A 16,499-nucleotide genomic window follows, 5' to 3' on the forward strand; every position below is an offset into this window, starting at 1 on the left:
GACTGGAGTGGCCACTGTCCTCGAAAGTGTTCTTATCGCACCATTTTTTATTCACAAATGTAATGTTGGGTGTAAGTATCGATCAGCTAAGTCAACTCTCTAATTTGCGTTTGTGTCCTAGTCACTTCAGTCTTGCTTTTTGTGTGGCAGGGAGCTCTTCTGGTACCATTATCGCTTCATCATATTCTGTGCTGCTTTGCGAATGAAGTGTGGATGGATTGAATGTCTGCTAACCATTGAATCAGTTATATTTTTCCTAACTTTATCGCCCTTCTCATTTAGACCGGCGAGTGAGGCAGGAAAGCAAGAGAAAGTACTCACTACGTCAAAGATCTTACTAATTTGCAGAAAAAATAGTGGCATCGTCTATTTTATAAGCAATTCCTTAAGTTGAAGCTTCTGTTTTGCAGTTAGAGACTTAATGTGCGTATTCTTCGTAAGCTTTCAGTTTACATTCACTGCTGACAATCAGAAGTGGTAAATCTGCATTTATCAATATACTCCACACCCAGAGTGTGGTACATGGTGGAGTGTTCTTCCTAACAATGTTAACGAATATCTGTGAAAATTCATTCTCGTGTTGAGTGAGGAAACGTGACTGTGTAGCCACCCCTGTGCCCTCCTAGTGTCTTGTTCTGATGTTCTCTTTGTGATGTTGACGACGGCAGTATAATGTCGTACACTCCTATTCAGATAAAGGATCTCTAAATTAGCCAACAAAGTTTCAGGTGAAGTGCACTTTCTTTCGTCCAAAGAGTGACATTAAAGTTAGGCGTGCATCTCTGTTACTCTTTTCGTATGGGCTAAACCGACCTCTTCCCACCCTAGGGGTACGCTTCTGAATCCGTTGTATGCGAGCAGACGTTCATACTTCATGAGAACTCCTTTAACGCAAGAACAATACCGCGGAACTGTTATATCTACTGCCTTTCGTGCAATGTTCCTTATGTATGCAGTGTATTTTCGCAGAACCGTTCCAAGAAGGCTTTGACCTCCATTTTCGTTGACCTACATTTTCGTTTGTTGATACTGATTGAAGTATTTATCCCACTCTGTATTGGTTCTTGTAATTACCTCTAAATTCCTATATGCCGAGACATGTCTAGTCGGGCAGAATTACGGCTACTTATCTTTTATATAGACATTATCTTGTATTTACGTTTAGTTAGAGAGCGCTGCCATTAGTACACCTAGTGGAAATTTTTTGTAATTATCTTTGCATTTCCTTAGGTTCACCACACGGTGATAGTGGCTTGTAGACACCTGATGCTGTTGATACCAGGCAATAATTCGGTTAGGTATATTGACAACATTACAGGTGCTGTTACGTCTGCTTGAATGACAACCTATGTCAATTTCGTTTCTGCGCAACATGATCCACACAGTATAAAGTACCAGGTTCCAGTAGTGAACTATTTAGCGAGTGAAAGACGTGTCTGCTAAACACTCCGTATGACCGTCTTGATAGTCAGCCATGTAGAACAGTGTCTTAACAGCCGCGAGCGCCAGTGAGCTGATCACACGAATGTCTGTGAACTGCCAAGTCGACTAACATGTGCTTTCGATAATTTGAAAATTAGAACAGCATTGTTACGACATTCAAGCTAACTGATAGTCTTTGGAATTAACGCAATTTTTTGTCATTTACTTTGAAACAATCCACTGAAGTACGTAGACTGTTGTTTGGTGGCGAAATTCTCAAGCTTCTTTATTCCGCCTACAGGACGCTGGAGAGCCCCTACCACCCACCGCTGCGGCTCTCCCCATCGAAGCGTCCGGCACTTCTGAGCCGCCGACACGCCCGATACATCTGCGAGGGCGTCGACGTTCTCGTCGTCAACGGTGCCTCGTGCGGAAGCGATCTGGACCCGTGACACCTCGGCTGAGAAGTCGCCGCCATTACTGCCTGTTTTTGCGATTTCTGTTCTAATAACCTTACAGTCAGTCTATTGTTGATGGGAGAAGATGTATGAAGGGAGGGGGGTTGTACTGCCTTACTATTTAATAAAGGGTGCTGCACATTTAATACCGTCTTTTACATATTATTTATTCATTCAATTATTTATGCTTGCATCAAGTGTTTAACGCATCTGCTGGATTTTGGTATTGATGCGTGTGACCACTATTGGATCTTGCTGGATGTTGTGCTTGAAGGACAAAGTACCAGAACGGCCTCGTGTTCATTGTCGTAGAAAATCTCCAAAAAAATTCGATCTAGGAAATGCAGGCCCGTGAGCATTCTCAGGACAGCTAATGGTGATTGCTACATTATAATGGTTTAACACGAATCATTGATGAAATCTGGAAAAACAACTGTCTATCTCTCATTAATCATCGTAAGATAATGTCAGCTGCCACATAGCACATTGAGAAACCATTATCTGACACACAAAAACATAGGACCTAAACTCTGTTGACCACAACCATGTTCACGCACGATATTGTTATTTTACACAAACAAAAGGGGATGCGTAACTGAAATAGATTTGTGACACCAGAAACTGACATTCTAACTCCCAAAATGTGATAGTGTATGTGTCATTACTTGGCAGTGTTTGTTATTTGGTCTTAAGACAATTTTGTGTCAGCAATAGCTGTCAGTGTGTGGGTGTAATGGGTGACTACTGTTACCCTGAAAACACGCTTAATTTATGCCGCGTGGTAAAGAAGATCATTAATCAACCAAAATTGTAGTAAAAATTGTAACAATGCATGTTACCGCAAAAATTGCTAGAACCTATGTCACAGCAAAAATTGTAACAGCCTATATTTGTAGTAAAAACTGTAACAATGCATGTTACCGCAAAAATTGCGAGAACCTATGTCACAGCAAAAATTGTAAAAGCCTATGTTAGAGCCAACAAATGCCTCTTGATAATGCCAAACTTTAACCGTAGATATACATGTCAAACATACACATTTTAACAGAAAGATTTATAAAGCGTAACAGTTTCCCAGTGTAACTGCTGTATAGTGGAACCATTGTCCTGTGTAAAAGCTCGCAGGGTAATTACTTCGCAGTATAAACATTTTCATGTGTAAGTGTTTTCCAGTGTAAACATCTGCTAATGATACCACTACATGAAGCTAAAGTCAGTGAAACATCCGTGATATTAAGGCATCACACTTAAGGGCTTCATGGTTAGTGCTCACCAGATAAGCGTGCTGACCTGAGGATATGACATCAGGAATCTGTATGTTTTGATTATTGGAACAAGTCTTGAGGAAACGGTTACACTGCAAAAGTTTAACCAGACTAAGTAAATCTTGAAAACACTTACAATGGCAAACGAATACATTCCAAAACAGTACCACTGGAAACGGCACACCATTTAATGGTTACACTGGAAAATGGTACACTGGAAAATGGTTGTACTAGATGAATCTTGCACTGGAAAATTGTTGCACTAGAAAGCAGTGACACTATAAAATAGTAATAATGCAAAAGTTTACACTGGAAAATGTTTTACCAGAAATGGTTACAATGAGAACCAGGTACACTGTCAATGGTTACGCTGGAAAATGATTACAGGAGAACAGTTACACTGGAAAATGGCTATGCTGGAAAATGTTTACACTGATAAAGGCTTTACCCTTGAAGATGTTTATGTGGAAAAGTGGGTATAATGGAAAATTTTTACACTGAATACAGTTACACTGGGAAACAGTTACACTACAAAATGGTTGCACTGGAAAATGATTGCACTGGAAAATGATTGCATTGGAAAATGATTGCACTGGAGATTGATTGCACTGGAAATGGTTACACTGAAAATGTGTGCACGAAAATAGTTACAATGGAAAGTACTCATACTGGAAAATACCTAGACTAAATTACTGTTACACTGGAATACAGCCGCGCGAGAGTAGCCGAGCAGTCGGGGGCGCTGCAGTCGTGGACTGTGCGGCTGGTCCCGGCAGAGGTTCGAGTCCTTCCCCGGGCATGGGTGTGTGTGTTTGTCCTTAGGATAATTTAGATTAAGTACTGTGTAAGCTTAGGGACTGATGACCTTAGCAGTTAAGTCCCATAAGATTTCAAACACATTTGAACATTTTGAACTGGAATACAGCTTCCCTGGAGAACAGTTACACTGGAAAATAGTTAAAGTGGAAGTGGTTTACCAGACTAAAGGCAACATTGGAAATAAGGAACATGATTACACTGGAAATGGTAAAGCGGAAGAAATTTAGACTGGAAAATGGTTACACGGGAAAGGGGTACATCTGGAAATGTGACGTTTTAGAAACAGTCAGACTGGAAAACCATTACACTGTAACACATATACAGAAAATGGCGGAAAAATCTACCTCAGTACTTATTTACACTGTAAAACAGTTACACTGGAAAATGCTTACACTGTGAATTAATTACTCTGGCAAATGTTTTGACTAGGAAAAAGTTACACTAAAAAATTGTTCACTGCAGAACGCTACATTGGAAAACAGTTATGTTGATATACAATTACAATGGAAAATGGCTGCATTGGAAATGGTTACACTGGGAGAGGACACAGTGGGAAAATGTTAGTGTAGAAACTGCTTCAGGGAAGACTGGTTACTCTGGAACTGATTAGACCGTAGAAAGGTTTACACTGACAATAATTATACTGGAAAATGTTTATACTTGAAATTGGTTACAGTAAAAGATGGTTAATCCAGAAGAGGTTACAATGGAAGAAGGTTACACTGTATAACATTAAAGGTATTTTTTTTAAATTAGTGTAATATTATATTTATCGGTTTTGTTGGTGTCAAATCTTCTGAAATGGTAAAATGGTGCATAGAAAATTTTTACTTGTGGATAATGAAATTAAATATTCCGCCAACCAGCATCAGATTCCCATCAGACCGACGAGAACGTTGACCGACGGCATTGTTTAGAGGCCTGTGATCGGTCTCAGATTTACACAGTTTGCGTAATTACATTGTGAGGAAACTGATAATGACGACCGCTGAAAGAGATCTCAGGGACGCTGAAATAATAGTCTGGTAACAGCAGCATAATAATTTGATATGTGGAATTAATGAAAAAGGAAAGTAGGTTGTTAATTTAAATATGGTTACTGTAATTAAATTAGCGTAACTATTCAATCAAATATTATAGACGCGAGAGCGATTCTTACGTTTTGTGAAACAGCCAGCGAAAACAAACGCGAGAGACTGAGAGCTCACTGCTCCTGCTTCTATACAATCCAAAAACAAATTACGTCGACTGCCTTCCACTTGCGTTACAGTATCGATACAAAAATATTTCTCTGGAACATTCTTTACCGTAACAGCAAATAAGTACCTTCCTTACATTAATCGTGACCATTTCGCCTTACTTTACAGATTTAATTACACAGAGAAAATTTATTGGTAATATATTTTAGCCTTCATTAAAAGATTGGGCGTTATTCTATTAATTATTCAAGAAAGTGACATGTCATTGACTCCTCGAACATTTGTTGCTTATTTTGTCCTTAAAAATACAAAACGAGGGTTCAACTGGAGTAAGATTAGTATGCATTTTGAGGTGTAAATATCGTATTCCAACAGAATCACTAATAAAATACACTGTCCATTTGGCAGTTCTTTTAGAGAAAATGTTTAGTTCGTACACTTTACACTTTATTGTCTTTGTGTGCATGTTTTTTAAAGTTTATTCAAATACATTTGTCATTTAGAAAATCTTCATAAAGGTTTAGTCAATATACAGAAATTCAGTACTGCAGACATAAGTTCTGCCTGAGTTTATTATCTCTTTTTCTTACTAACTGATTTTTTTAAATAAAAATCTTTACAAAATTGTCTGTAGCTACGAAACACGCGCGGCGCGTCCGATTGACACAACAGACTTTCTCGATCTGGCGCGCTCTGTTGAGGAGGCGGGACCGTCAGTTCGTGTGGTGACCTCTGGTGACGATTCCAGAAAACCCGCTGCCCAGCAAATGGCCATCATAGCTGGAACGCGGGGAAAGGGCTCTGGTGGCTGGCCACGCCGCCATTCGTGCTTGCTCCACAAATGTGACGACCGGCTGCGGCCGTTGATACATGCAGATCAAAGCAAAACAGTGTCAGCTCTACAAAAATTAGTACTGTATCGCAGATGTGCCCTACAGAAAAATTTGATTAGTACAATGGGTTTCACTTTCATTATTGTCTAGCATTTGTATTGTTCTTGCGATCCAGGTTTTAGGTTTATCTTTAGGGAACTTTATTTATCACTAGTTTGTAGTTGGCTCCACTGTCTACAGATCATGGAGTATTTTCGATCTAAATGTGTTGAGTTCTTGACTTCTGGCTTAACAAACAGTACTCGTCTAGGCTTTGTAGTGTTCACCACAGGTATTTCAAGAACGTCTCTGCAGAGCCACTGATTACAATCGTAAAAAAAAATCATTCAGTGTATAACTGTGAAGTTTGTGTGCAGCGACAATTAGGCACGCTTTCACACGTGTTTGTTTGTTGACGAGGAAGCTTTTTATTTGTTCATTATCTCCCCAGTGCAATAATATCTTTTATAAGTTCAGCACGTCGCTTTTGTGTGCGGATATGTGTGTCAACCTGTGTGTACACATCGAAGAAAAGTCACGTGCATCGGACTTCTCACTGCGGTGGCTGGGTTGCAGTTCACAACGGTGAGTTTGAAATATGAACTGTTCACTTTGCATAACACTTATTTACTTTACACATTTTGGATCCACAACGTCACTCGCTTGAGTGTCCTATTGCGACCACTGTCCACCAATTTACGTCTGAACCTTCTTTCATAAAATCACTCACAAATAAATGAGTCCCATTTTCTTATCGACACCAGTATGTTCTTTCCCTGGATCGCATGTACTTCTTGTACAAACTACTGATATAGTTTTTACATTTGTCTTTCTTATAAGTGGCGTACTGTATATGAATAATGTGTCGCTTGTGTAGCTTTTTAATGTTAGCCATTTTCGTTACTATGCATTGCTCGTGGTTTGATATTCACAAAATTCTTTATTTTCCTCATTTTATATTTCATAGATTGAGTACCATTACTTGGTTTGTCGTCATGTTACCATGTACTCATGAAATAACCCCGTTCTAGATACGAATCGTCAACGAGCAAAGCACAAACAAAATCCAAACAACACAGACCGCGATCACAAAATTAACACATGCCGCCGAAATCGCATGTGGCCAAATTCTGAGCTGCTGCTCCGCATAAACTCACATAACTCACGGTCTCACATCATTTAACATATAATGGATCATGTTGTTGAAATTGTGACAGTACACTTTTGCATAAGAAATTCTCTAATTCAAAATAAATTCATATCATCTCACATGAAATAGATAAACAAGAGATTAGCATACATATAAATATTCACATACAAAATAAAATATCAGTCCAATAGCACCTTGTACTAGCTTCTGCTTGACTTATATACTAGAAATGCTATCTTTCATGCTGCTTGCATACTAATATTTACAGTATGAGTATAGTTATTACATGGCCTGTACATCTTTCTTTCAGTATATGATCAGCTCAGTTTAGTGTCACCCTACATAGCACAAGTGTGACCAGAGAACGCACTCTGTTTACATACAGTTCACTATCAGTTTTAACAAATTGTCATTTAGTTGGTAGTATTAAAAAATGGATGAAATAATTCTAAGCACTATGGGACTTAACTTCTGAGGTCATCAGTCCCCTAGATGTACAACTACTTAAACCTAACTAGCCTAAGGACATCACACACATCCATGCGCAAGCAGGATTCGTACCTGCGACCGTAGCAGCAGCGCTGTTCCGGACTGAAGCGCCTACAACCGCTCGGCCACAACGGCCGGCTGGTGGTATTCAATGTATAAGTGCATCACATATTTATTCTATGGAAATTAAATTTGAAAAAAAAAATGTTTACCACAAGATTACTAGTTACACTGAATATTACTGTCTCTTACTCTATATACACTTAGTTGCAGGTCACAGTTCATCTGTTTATGCTTATACTGATGATGATGATGATGATGATGATGATGATGATGATGATAATGGTGATGATGATAATGAAGTCCCATACCCCGTAATAGAGCGTAGGGGACAATGCGGGACACCCGCACCACTTACTAGGCAAGGTCCTAGTGGAGGTGGTTTGCCGTTGCCTTCCTCTGACCGTAATGGGAATGAATGATGATGAAGACTACACAACACCTAGTCATCTCGAGGCAGGTGAAAATCCCTGACCCCGCCAGGAATCGAACCTGGGTCCCCGTGCTCGGGAAGCGAGAACGCTATGACGAGCTGCGTATATGTTTACTAGGCAACAAATAATGAAAACAGCTTTAGTTCTCATTTAGCCCTTTTTAATCACGTTCCCTTATCCTATACATTAAATGATCTATACAGAAGTATCTTCCATAATAAACTTGTCAAACTTCTAGACCTCATATAACTAATGCTGAAAATTGATTTTTTTTTACTGACAAAATACTCGGTCCTCAGTTTCACATTTCACAGTTTTGGTTGTGGTGGTTCTTTTCATGTAGGCCTATGTGTATTGGTGATATTTGTTATGTTATGAATAGTTGCAGTTAGATATTATTCTGCCTGCTTCACAAGTTCAAAATTATTTACGTCAGTGACTCAGTTATGGTACTTCTCGCAGGTAGTTTGGCCGACACGTTGTTTTTGTATTAAAAGACACCACCAACACACAATATCCCATATATACAGCTGCGCAATTAATTACTTGTTTTATTTTTATGTAATTTCAGTGCTGAGGAGATTCTCGCAACTTCCATTAAGTGGGGATCAAAGAATTACTGAAGTCATGTTACACAATTGTGATTCAATATTGCAAAAACTGACTACTATTATTGCATCAAAGGAAGAACCGCCAATCAACAGAAATATCCTACATTTACATTTATTTTTATTTGTCAAAGTTAGCAAATAGTAAAATATTTATGACAGCTTTGGGTCGTTATCATTTAGAATAATGGCGTTGACCTCTGCGCGAATATTGCATGAATGATTCTCATATATAGCTTCATGAATGTACAGTAAAATATTGGTGACACTTTTAAGTAATATTTGATTACATTTAGTCTAAATATTGCAAGAAACTTAAACGTTTTCGTGCCTCGTCACATACTGGCTTCTTACACTACCAAGAAACAAAAGGGAAGAGAGTCGACCCTTTTTCAGAAGGAACAGAGATTAAAATAACTTTTGCAGATCATATTAACTGATAGACGTCAGTTTTGTTAAATTTGCGAAATACTTCAGTATTATTTTTTCACGTTATATGGCGTACTGCCACGTAGTGACATAGTGACACTTTCTCATTACACAGTCACTTCTGACGACATAAACATACTTTAATGAAAACACACAGGAAAACTTCCTAATTACTACTTAAATTCAGCAAATACTTAATACTAAAAGATCATTCTTCCTTCTAATGTCACACAAACGCCACCAGTTTTATAGTCTTCTAATGATATCTTTATATCACTGGTAATATTTATGTCAATTAGTTATGGTACATTAGTACACATTCTTGATGGTGCAGTGGACTTTCATAGTATGACAGGTTCAGCATAAAATTTCAAATAGTGTATATATTCACAGTGAAGAGTGGTGGATAACATGTAAAAGAGAAAATACTTTGGCATCTGTGCAAGTACCCTTATTGAACATATTGCTTCAGATCCGTTTGGAGATAATAAAACTTCTCGTCTGGTTCTTACGGGAACAATTATTTTGTTGATAGATTGTGCATCAAGAACATGGAGCACTCCTTCGCCAGCTTTGCCCACAGCTAATAATGAGCTGCTGTATGGCTAAACAGAAGGCTCTGTACCACGCCACTGTATCATCATCTGAAGCTCCTGTTTGACAGCCTCCCTTTTGGACCACAGCACATTATAGGTTGCTTGGCAGCAAGTTTTATGCGATAGTACTTCCATCCGGTAAACATAATCCTTAATCACGCCAGGCGTTAATGAAAATACCTCGATCTATTTCTCGAGTAATACACACAATCCCTTTTTCTGTTCATCCGATAAGGTTTTTGGTTCATCCTATTTGCATCGTATGAAGGAAGAATTATTTAGTTTAGCCCACTGTTCTTTAGTTCAGGCCCAAGTTTCGTATACTGTGAATAGTCTTGCTGCTACGGTCGCAGGTTCGAATCCTGCCTCGGGCATGGATGTGTATGATGTCTTTAGGTTCGTTAGGTTTAAGTAGTTCTAAGTTCTAGGGGACTAATGACCACAGCAGTTGAGTCCCATAATGCTCAGAGCCATTTGAACCATTTTTTTGAATAGTCTTGCACCCACAGTATTGTGTTCTTGATAATTTTAACTTGCATTCCTTGACAAAGTCTGCTGTATTTTGCTTTTCTTTCTCAGATTCAGAACAAACTCCTCACTTTATATGGCATTTCAAGCGTGGGAGGTCGATCATTACGTCCCGTTCCAGCATGATTTCCATGCCTACGGGACAGGACACGGTTAAATTTTCACGACGACAAACGTGCATTGATCCGCTCCGTTCCCGAATTCTATACCCATCCGTGCCTGCAGCGTAATAGTGTGGCCCCTGGAACCAATGGCACCAGATACCACGCAGTTTTGAACTGGCAAAGTCGGAATCTTCACAGACTGCGCTATTTTCTTAAAGAAATTGGCTTCTATCACGTTTACACTTGCACCGGTATCTGAAATCAATGTCGTGGGAATACCTCCCACAACTGCTTGAACGGCGGCTTGTATGTACTCCAAGGGACCTTCAATATTATTGTCTACCCCATTAAATAACTCTTGACAGATGTCAATCTCATCGTTGTATCGGAGCATGTCTATCTGTTCATTCAAACTATTGCCCCCATTCCGTCCCGCGGGAGCTTGATACAGTCGCGTTTAGTTTGACACCCCGGACGTTGTCGGTGGCGCTTCAGCCACCTCAATATCTGGACGTCCCGATTGTAGTTATTCCTACTCTGTTTTACCGGCGTACACTGCTCTTGATTATTTTGCGACCAATGATTATTGTGGACTTGATTCTTATTATTATTATTATTATTATTATTATTTTGTCGGTTCCCGCTTCGATTATTTTGATAACCGGGATGGTACCGATTACTATTTCGACTCTGCCGTTGAAAGAATGCCTGTCCGCTCTGTGGACCACCATTGTTGCCGTTCTGATGTGCGTGTCCGGTTTGCGACGTACCTCCGTTACTTCGCGACCCACCGTTACGGCTATTATTTTGGCCGTGGCCGTTCCTACTAGCGGACTGCGAGCCATTGTTGGCAGTGCTGGTTTTCACGGTCAAAATCAGGGACTGTTAATAAATTTTCCGTTATGTGCAGAGGAAACTATGCCTTTAACATTCGCAATACATCTTTGTCCTCTACCAGTTCGTCCCTTAACCTCTTTAAATGAACGAATTTTTCGAAGTACTTCCGAAGTCCACCCTGCTTTGGGTTGTAAATTTGTGGGCTGAAGACCTGCTTTCTAAGGCGTTATTGTATGCCCACTGACCAGTACTTAGCCAGAAAAACCTTTTTCAAATTGTTCATAATGTATACAGTTCTCTGCGGCTTCGGTAGCCCATGAATAGGGTGACCAGATGCCATTGCTTAAAAAGGAGGACAAACAGCTTCAAAAAGGAGGACAAAGGAAGAAAAAAGAGGACACATTAAACGGGTCAAATGCAGATCAGGATACCACCTGTCAGCTTTGGACAAGTCACGTGACTGCCGGGAATACCGGCAAAACTAGTAGTTAATTGTTACTGATGGTCAGGTGGTGGTTAACGGAGCAATATAAAAAATTAAAAACATTGATTGTGGCGCCAATTTTTTTGTTATGTCAACAACACGGAATTGTTTACAAAAGCGAAAAACGTATGACCATTCACCTCCCTTCATTCGACGCACCGCTACCAACATCTACAATTCAAACAGCAGCTGGCGACATGTAAACTGTACTTTAACCTTCCGAATACTAATAAATTGAATGACTATGAAACAATGAAATAAAATCATGACAGTTAATCTGTCGAGTTATTTCTTACCTTCCTTGGCCACTCACTAAGACGTGCGTTCCAGCTCCACATATCTTACATTCCGCTTCAAATTCATTTCTCCCTTTCTTGAAAGCCGTATATTTGCAGGAAAGGAATGAGAAAACGTACACTTTTGTTTAGACGTAGCCAAATACTTTATGTAACTCACTCGGTTAAAAATTACACTCCCAAATCACACGTGGACTACAGGAAGCCAAGCCAATACAAAGCGAAAATACGAAACGAAAATTTTAAATAATCGATATATGCATTCGCTTATAGGTCGATCAACGATATCATCGACGACCCTGGTGCCACCTACTAACACCGCCTTGGTACGTGTTTATCACGAAGACTGTGCCAATAGTTAAAGTATGTAAGAAAAGAGCAATAGAACGGAACGAATTGTAAATTTAACTGTATTACGCTCAGCTTTGCGAAAAAGCGGGACACTGTAAAAATCCGCCCAGACCCTGGCCAAAGAGCTAAAAAGGAGAACATGTCCGGATTAATACGGACGTCTGGTCATCCTATCCATAAAGCACTGTCTCCTTGTATATTGGAGGCAACGAATTGTATTCTCTGCCTCTCATTCCATGACGTGGGCAACAGTTTGCGGGATGAACGTATAAAAACTACAGGATGGACTTGTCTTATTTGTGGAATTAGGACCTGAAATTGTCTGTGTTTCAACAGGCTTTCTTCTTGAAAGTTCTCTGTTAAGGTTGCACCTGCCCCATTCTCATCACACGATTGTTGTACATTGGGGTTTACAGGCTGATATGCTTCAAAGTATGTCCGTGAACTGCAATGTACGCGTCCTGCAGATGCGTATCGACAGTCGGTGCTTCTCTTGATATTGTTCCCACCGCACGCCGCACTTCTCTCACCTGTGACAAAACTTCGTCTCGCCACTGTGGAAGGTCTTGATGTATCATGTGCTTTGTGCTCTTTTTCCGAGCGGAGCGTTTGTTTTGAGGTGCCGAGTTCGGCCATCGCTTCGCTCCCAGCCCTTTGTATTGCGCTTTTCCACTCTGAATCTTAAATATGCAGTGTATCTTGTCTTTCTCCTCAACCCACTTGGAGATTTCGGTATTTAATTTTTCACTCTGCTCATGTAACCTGATTTTTAACACTTCTTTTGTTTCTACAGACAGGCTGTCGACACGTTGTGTTAATTCGCGCATCCCATCTTCCATCATCTTCCCTGCTGATTGCATTGTTTCCACAACTGTTGATAGTTTGGCAACCGTTGCTGGTAAATTCTTATATGCCTCCTTTAGGCTGGTAATTTCGGATGCTATTGCTGCTAAACCAGTGTTTAACTCGTTTACTAATTCCTCATTTACCTGAGAAATTTAGCGCTACATCTCTCTCAACAAGAGTAGTATTTATGCGTGAAGCAAGTGCTTAATCGCGTGCATTAACTGTCTTCAACAGTTCCTTATCGCGAGCATTAACCATCTCAGAAATTTTATTGAATAACAGAGAAAAAGGATCTACAGCGGCAGGAGGTATTTGCTCGGAACTTTCAATTGCTTGTGCCTGCGTATTACCTTCTGCCTCCACATTTTCAGCATCGGATTCTGCCACCGTTGCATCCGTACTGTTGTTACCGCCATCGACGCTATTTTCAGAAACACTATCATTTGCAGAATCCTTGTTTTCAGGTTTACCTATCTTCGTCGTAACACAAATTGAAAATACACTTTGAAATAAAATCTCTTGACAAAACCTTGAATAATTAGCGTAAATTGACCAGCAACTAATTGTTGTATTACCAGAATGGGAATAAGGATGCTTCAAACTACAACAATCCACTATCACTCGTTTTCATTTCATTTGAGCGCAGCGGAACACGAGCCATATTAGTATAGCGCTTAGCAACAACGTTCAGTCTGGAACCGCACGACCGCTACGGTCGCAGGTTCGAATCCTGCCTCGGGCATGGATGTGTTTGATGTCCTTAGGTTAGTTAGTTTTAAGTAGTTCTAAGTTCTAGGGGACTGATGACCTCAGTCCCATAGTGCTCAGAGCCATTTGAACCATTTAGCAACATTGCCTACTGCAATTACAAACTACGCCCAAGGCAGAAAATCCAAAACTAACCATGAATTAAACGAGCTACACGTTGCAGACTACGAAAGCAGAGGCAACTGGTAAGATGTTGATAACCATGCTTTTTTTTTCGTGTTTCTACTTGCAGTCCGCCCTAATTCCCGTTACACGAGTTAATTTCAATTATTTTTCGTGTACCTGTCATTTTCTTCTTGACTCCAGCAATATAGTTGATTCACGAAAAACAGAAAAAACAAGCATCAACTAACATCATACAGTTTTTTTTTCGAACCCCACGCTGGTTGCGCAAATTAATATTGCTGTTTTTTTTTTTAAATAGTGTAATATTATATTTCGCTGGTGGCAAAACTTCTGAAATGGTTAAATGGTGCATAGAAAATTTTTACTTGTGGATAATGAAATTATATATTCCGCCAACCGTCATCAGATTCCGATTACACCGCTGAGACGTTGACCGAAGGTATTGTCTAAAGGCCAGTGACCGATCTCCAAATTACGGAGTTTGCGTCATTACGTTGCCTGGATACTTATAGAGACGAACGGTATAAGAGATTTCAGGAACGCTAAAATAAAAGTCTGGAAAAGTAAAAGCAGACTGAACACTAGCAGAGTTCGGCTGTGGCCACCATACATTTCGTCGGCAGCTCTCCTTCACTGCAGCCTGAAAAAGTTCTAAAATGCAGCACAATAATTTGATACGTGGAATTAGTGAAAAAGAAAAGTAGATTGTTAATTTAATCACAGCTATTTTAATAAAATTAGTGTAATTATTGAACCAAAAGTTATAGATACGATAGCGACTCTTACATCTTGTGAAACAGCTATCGAAAACAAACGAGAGAGAGAAAGCTCACAGCTCCTGCTTTTATAAAATACAAAAACAAATTACGGCGACTTCCTTCAACTTGCGTTACTGTTTCGATTGAAAAACATTTCTCTGGAACATTCGTCACCGGAACAGCAAAAAAATACAAGCCTTACATTTAATCGTGACCTATTCTCCTTACTTCAGAGATTTATGTACACAAAGAAGTCCGTCTGCTTAGCTGACTGCTAACGTGCTTAACTCCCATAGCCCGGGTACGATTTGCGGTCGGGCTGGAGATTTTCTCCGCTCGTGGACTGGGTGTTGTGTTGTCCTCATAATTATTTCATCCTCATCAACGGCAGGCGAGTCACCCAAAGTGGCGTCGACTGCAATAAGAGTCACACGCGGCGGCCGAACTTCCTCAGATAAGGCCTCCCGGCCAAAAATGCCATTTTCAATGCATAATTGTTATACTGCAAACAGTTAACACGGAAACCAGTTACACTGGAAATAGTTACACTATAAAACAGAATGGAAAATGGTTACGCTGGGAATGGTCACACTGGAAATTGTTATAATGGAAAAGAGTTGCACTGGGAATGCTTACAAAGGAGACTGGTTACAGTGGAAATGGGTCGACTGGAAGATGATTCCAACGGAAACCGTTATCCTGGGAAATGGTTACACCAGAAAATGGTTGATCAGTAGGTGTTTGCACTAGAAACAGTTTAGACTGGATGTAGTTACAAGCTGAAAGGTAGCATTAGAATCAGTTGCATTGGAAAATGGTTGCAATGAAACAGATACACTTCAAAATTGGTATTCTGGAGGATGATTCAACTGGATAATCCTAACACTGGAAATGGTTACGCCGCAACCAGTTATACAGGGAAATGGTCTACCTGGAAAACTCTTACACTGTAAAATAGTTACACAGATAAATTGTTACTTTAGAAAACTCTTTTCAATAGAAAACAGTCTTACCACTAAGGTATAAAGAATGAATCACTGCTGATGACACACATGTGCTGAAATATGTTCGGAAAATATTAAGAACAGTTGTCTGCATAATCAGGTGAAACCGATTCTGATGAAATAGAAATATGGTAGGAAATTTGGAGCAATTACAGTAACACTAACATGATGTTGTTTGTGATGACATTAGAGTGTCAGTAAGGTTGCAGAAGGGATGAGTGTTGTAACATTAGTAGCATGGTCCCTGCTGACATACCCATTTGGAGTTATCTCCTCCACAGTCATCCAATCGACCGTCTGAACGCGTATCTTGCCTACGGTTAATCCATGAATCTTGCTTAGCAATGCTGTGTGGCGCGGTTTTACACCAAGCTAAAAAATACAGTCTATAATAAATATTTTCAAGTATTTATGTTTTCACTATTAAGTGAAACAATGCACATAGAGAAAATTGAAACCAATGTTTTTCATTTTTTCACGAGACATTGCTGAGTGAAATACTAAATTAACTAATGATGACTGAATTCAGACATTACGAGAAACATTTGTAAAGAACGATTAAGTTAAACCGTGTTTAATTGAAATCAAGTCGCTGG

Source organism: Schistocerca cancellata, chromosome 5 (assembly GCF_023864275.1).
Source record: "Schistocerca cancellata isolate TAMUIC-IGC-003103 chromosome 5, iqSchCanc2.1, whole genome shotgun sequence".
Lineage (NCBI taxonomy): Eukaryota > Metazoa > Arthropoda > Insecta > Orthoptera > Acrididae > Schistocerca > Schistocerca cancellata.